Below are 6,258 nucleotides of genomic sequence, written 5' to 3'. Positions count from 1 at the left end.
AAGGACTTGATGGCAAGATAAGATGTTTGCTTCAGGTAAACAGCAGGGACCCTGTTTATAGCACACGGTGCAAATATTTCCCAGCGTGTTTATTCTGAACTGTTCGCACCACACAAGCAGGAAGTGATTGCAGAAGAAAAGCGCCCCAGCTATGTTCAAAGTGCTGGCTGGAAGCAGCTGCTCAATATGCTAAATCCTTGTCTATGCCCTTTTAGGACATGTAGGATCACAGTATTAGAAAGGAAGAAGACCACTGAAGGGGCAGGATACAGCCTTCAAAGAAGGGTTATTAAACAGATCCTACAGGAGTGTTAACAGAACAGCCCCCGTATCCTACAAAGAGAAGTGGAATATGTGATGATTACAAAGAAAAAGGTCCAGAAACCCACGAGAAGTAATGTTATCTACCCACAGCACAAGATAGCTAAGACAGGTCGGCACTGACCGCAGCTGCTGCAGATCTCACAGACCTAACCCCATCCTAAGCTTTGTCTTCTCTTTATGGGTTTCTTCCGCTAAATTTTCAAGCCTCTGCCATCATTTTTTCCCCCCCGTTTGCCAGCTCATTCTTTTAGAGGGAGGCAAGTTCTGCCCACAGCTCTTGAGAAAACTACCTTGTGGTCAGCTCGTTAAACTTGGTGTATTGTGCCCAAGTTTTAAAAAAAAGCAAATCTCAACCACAATAGCACAGGGTCACTACCATTCAACACATCCATTACTGAGGAAAGAAAGGAAACGTTGTTGGGGGGGGGGGGTCACGAGCATCACATGAAACCCCCCAACAGCGGTCTGAGACAGACTTTCTGTTTGCTAGCGAGCGCGCTCAGGTTGATGTGATGGGCACTGTCAGAATGGGATCCAAGTAATTCCCATAGCAGCAGTAGACAATATACTGTTATATGTTTCTCAAGCTGTATCCGAGGCTCTGATGATCCCTTCCTAGCATTCATTAGGCCTTCTTATCACCCGCTGAGGATGAAATGTTTATACCCACTGGACAGCAGAAGTGGACAGCTGGAAAAAGCCTTCAGGACCCAGATGATATTCTTCCATCCAGAACAGCGGTAGGTAAATTCTGATGCCGTCAGAAACAGGGACTTGGGTCCTGTTTACTATACTTCACAGCTACATTTGAACGCCTGGTTATTTTCATCACCTTGACAGTGCCTTTCAGCACGTAGTCAGCAATCAAGGAGTTAAATGTGTCAAATTAATTTTAAAAGAACAACGGAGCACGGGCATCTCTTGCTTGTCAGGGTTGGAAGATGACCAAACATGCAACTTGCACATGACTAATGTTATCTTGTTAGAACAGACCTACTTGGAAAGAGATTTGAACAGAGAGGAGACAGCAAGTATTGACTGCTAAAAGAGGCTTCTGCTCCTACGCTACAGAGTCGGACACAAAAGTCCTTCTGCTGCCCTTACCAGTCTTTGATGCATACGGGGAAGTGTTCTCTCTCTCTCTCTCGTTTGGCTAATGGCAGTGTTTCTAAGATGAAACTAGACAGAACAAAGCACCGTGACCTGGTTTTCAAAGGTGGCGATCTCCCACTGAAGTCAACTCAGGAAACTGTCAGTGCTTAGATGCCCTGAAAAACAAATCAGGCCATTAGAGAGGGACCCTATGTTGAAAAATTCCCCGCCAGCAGAAGATGGACGTGATGACCTATAAGGTACATTCCCCCTCTAATAATCCTCTGTACTTCCCTCAGCATCTTCCACAATAGGAGCTCAAAGCTCGCTAGGTGAATATAGATTACACACACACACACACACACACACACACACACACACAGTCTTCTTTCATATAAAATGATTTTTATACACACACACACACAAAATCATTTTATATGAAAAAAGAAGATATATTCTTTATACAAGTAGAGAAAGCATCGAGATATTTAGCAATTATTCCAGGGAAACAGGAAATAAAACTTAGATCAGCCCACTTCTGTGGTTAAGGCTGGAGAACAGGTCTGGCTAAATTTTAAGTCCAACGTGATCTCAAATGCTCTAGTTTACATGAGAGAAGGTGGCTGCTACAGTCTTACATTAATGCACCTTTATATGGATTTTGCAGCCATTTAAAATGGTTTACAAGAATGGATTAAAATGATTTATACCCTGACCGATGCACTATTATGTGCCAAGCCATTTAAACCAGTTCATAGCTTAACAGACCCTGCCAGTTATGTAAAGAGATTAAAAGCCTTCTATGAAAAGTATAGCCTTTATCAGGTGGAACATAAAATGTGTAAATACAAGCCAGATATAACTTTAAGTAAACCAGACATCAAAAAAAAAAAAAAGTAAAGAAGACGACATATGAACTTTATGGAACAAGGAATACTTAGCACTCTGAAGTGCTTTTATGTTAAATCAATTCCTAAAATATCCCAGGGATTTGGCAACTGCATTAACCCCATTGTACAGATATAGCAACCAAAATACAAGGGTTGTATGACTCAAAGATCCCATTAACCAGACCACACTTAAACACTGCAAAGGGAAAAAAAAAAAAGATCATTACACCTGACAGCACTTCCTCCCTCTCGGCAGCCTCCTTTCAACACAAAAATGTAAGGATTTATGGGTAAAATTAAATCACTTGTTGAGGTCACTTACAGTACCAGAGTATTTCAGAGGTTAAACCTAGTTTAGTATATCTAGAGTCATTTTTGAAAATGTTATTCAAATCTTATTTACACTACTTGCACATGTCTTTCCATAACTATAACTGGCCAAATTGTACTCTGAGCCACCTGTTCAGCAAGAGCTGATTTGAAATGTAGCAAACATAACCACGGGTCAGTTTTAGTCTTTTTCTGAAAACCCAGAACATTCAGAGAAAAACCAAAACCAAGAAAGCTGAGAACCCAGGCCTGGTAGCAAAGATGCTTGCACTAACCCTTGCTACCCTAGTGCCGCACCACAACTTTGGCCAGAACCCTTCAACTTTTGTTTCCGTTTCATTCCCTGAAAGCTGCAGGGCTGAGGAAAGGCTTTGGGATCCATGGTTCAGTGACAGCAGCAGAAAGTGCAAAGTATTAACTTCGTCTCTCAGAATAAGATAGAGGAGTTCTCATGACCCAAAACACTCTCATTCATCAAAAATGTTTGAAAGGGAAAATGTCTGCAGTGCACAAAGTTAACAGACCCCAGGGCTAAGGGAAGCTGCTAATTGATAACGCTAACCAAAAACTCCTAACAAGGCCAAGTGTCTAGTTAGAACTGCTCAAGGAACAGAAGTGTGATCACAGAATATTTATTGCTACTGCTGGGAACTACCTCTTATCTACTAAGAACACAAATGGTGTTATTTCACAGAATCATTTAATCTGAAAGACAAGGCAATTATTTAAAATATATATATTGGAATATATGCATTGGTATATATGCATAATAGGAGAGTTTGAAAATGAGCTTAAAACAAGATTTGAATCTCAAGACGGTAAATGAAAAGCCAGAAAAGTGTCTCCCCCCAGTTTGTTTCTCTATTATTACAGGGCCTTTCCATTACTCATCTGCAGAAGCAACATGAAGTCAATTAGAACTGTAGAAACATAAGCAAGGACTGAGTTTAAATGGAGCTATGGCTTACATCCATCTCTTTTGTTCATGATAGGGGAGTGGGGTCCATTGCAAATCCACAGGGGGGATTTACAGCACTTGAACAGTAACCTATACCCATGCAGGAAAAAATACAAGTCCAGCATTTCTTGGTCTACATAAAGCTGGAGATGTTCAATAGTCAAGAGTGGTTATTGCCAAGCTAACTTGTGATAGTCTCAGATCCCCACTTGATGGATCTCAGGTTAGGAGCATTTAAAGCTTTTTTTTTTTTTTTTTTTTTTTAAAATCAATGTGCAGGAGATAATGCATTAAAGCAACAGCTTCTCCTCTTCAGGTCTGCACCTCCTCCCTACTCCATGCACTCCTGAGCAATCTCCGCCCCCACTATAATTGCAGGGAGCCCAAGCATCACTAACATCTTTCCTAGATTCATCTGGAGCACATGTCACATGTCCCTCCCCATCTCTTCCATAGTCCATCCTATTGAAACCACACCTAAAAAAAACCGTCAGCTGCTGGCGGTTTGCCTAGAAGTTTAATCTCTGGGGCACTTCCTCCTCTGATCTAGCGAGGAGGAGGCAGACTGCGCAGCTATCTGGTACAGAAGGAGCAGAACGACGCGTTTTTGAAGCTGACCTTCTGTATCTAACAGTGGAACAAGGTCCCAAACTGCTTCATGGCCTCACGCCATCATCAGACCTGGTCTTGCTAAGAGGAAATCCATTCTTGCCTGGAAGGTGGACTTCATCTTTCATTTCATTGCTATTCTGTAGCTGGATACTGTGCAAGCACTGGGATAGCCTTCTTATACAGGACTTGGACTCGGACATCACAGTTGCTAGGGGGAATCTATACATTCAGGGATCAAACAGGAATAGTCACTGACATAGTAGTCATTGCATCTAGTTAGCCAGATCCTTTTGAGTACTGCTCACCTGTTAATTCTGCATCTTAGGCAGGACTATGACAACTTACCCTTTTCTACTGGTACCTAGTACTTCCTCCCCATAAAACCAATGCATTCTACTAACTTCGTATGGCATAGCTTCCAGGAAAGGAAAATAAACCCAGCAGCTGGAAGGAATTATGCTCAATACAAGCTGCCTCCACTGAATCAGTACTGGGGAAGAAGACACCAACACCCCATCCAGACAAGCGTGGATGTGTGGTATGTGGTGCTGCAAACCTGTCTGCGGAGCCACACACTGCACATGCAGGTAAACCCCACGCTGCTACCTTGCAGTGCAGGGGTTTTTTTGACCCCAAGAGATCCCTGGGTCAGATAAACCCCACACCTTAAAAAAAAAAAACAGAACAGCAGTGTGGTGCATGTGGTGGCAGCGTGCGCTACCCAAAACCAGCCATGCTCCGGCTGCCGTCCAGGCCCTCAGCTGCAGGAGCACTATGGCTGCAGCTCCCCGAGGCCCCCAGGACCCCAGGTACGGCTGTCGGAGCCAGCGGTCAGCCACACTTACTACTAGGTTTATGCTTCATACTATTTGGAACTGCAACCTGGGACATTTAAAGCGCACCACGTAGTAAAATGCATGCTACCTTCACAAGAAGAAAGTTCATCATAAAATCCACCGTAACATTCCCCCCACTGCCATTTAAGGCCATTGCTTCTTGTCCTGTCCCCCATGACCAATAAGGAGAGTCTAATCATCACCCATCACATTATCAGGTAACTAAATTAGCATAGGACAGCATAGCACAGCCCCAATCACACCCCAATTTTTTATTGGTCCATTTGGTCATTCCAGTCTCAAGTGGAGAACCTCACACGTGCCGTCAGCAGGCATTCAGCAGATGTATGAATATTGGATTCCCATTAAATGTTGAGATACAGTCTACCAGCAGCAACCATAGCATGTTTTCAAATGCTACTCTTAACATCAACTACTCGACTGATTTGGAATAGGAACAGAACTGCCACTGAAGCTTAGACCAATGGTCTAAGTACCGTGGTCATGTCTGTGACCAGTACCAAGTGTTTCAGAAGTAGCTACAATACCTTTGTAGGTACCAAATTGATAGCAGGGTTGAAAAGCTGTTGTGGCTGTGACAGTCCAGGACACGAGAGGCAAGGTCTTTTGTGCTTTTATCACACCAGCTCAGCTCCCAACTATCTCTTATAGCTGAGATGTTACTCTCCCAACTCAAAGCACTAATGGATGTTTTTCAAGTGCTTTGCCGAAGAGGGATCGCTAAGCATACTGTGGCAGGCCTGAACAGACAGTGTTATTAGGTGCTTATGGGGGAAGCCCCCACTGTGACTTTTATACCGAAACATGGGGCATGTGCTCTTATCCCTTTTATCCTAGGGTAATGGCATGTTTTTCCATATGACCAAATGGGAACAAAATGACAAGACACCACAAGGTTTATCAAACTGGCAATCACTAGCTGAACACTCGTGGTTCTCACTTATTTGGATGGCCTCTCAACAAGAGCTAGACAGCCGCCTGCTCATCCCAAACAAGTGAAAACAGAGGCTACCTGCAATACAATGTGCTGTTAAATGTATGATCAGAGGATACTTATACCAGAAACAGTCAAATGAGGCAGTCCAGAGGTTGAGCTACGCCCTCTGCTGCTTGAAAGGAATATTTGCACTGCAGATGTTGCAAGGTCACCTTGACCCCGAACTTACTCAGGCAACCTTCAGAGGCTGAGAAATTG

The sequence above is a fragment of the Alligator sinensis genome, unplaced genomic scaffold (assembly GCF_000455745.1).
Source record: "Alligator sinensis unplaced genomic scaffold, ASM45574v1 scaffold1322_1, whole genome shotgun sequence".
Lineage (NCBI taxonomy): Eukaryota > Metazoa > Chordata > Crocodylia > Alligatoridae > Alligator > Alligator sinensis.
Note: the sequence above shows the minus strand (reverse complement) of the source record.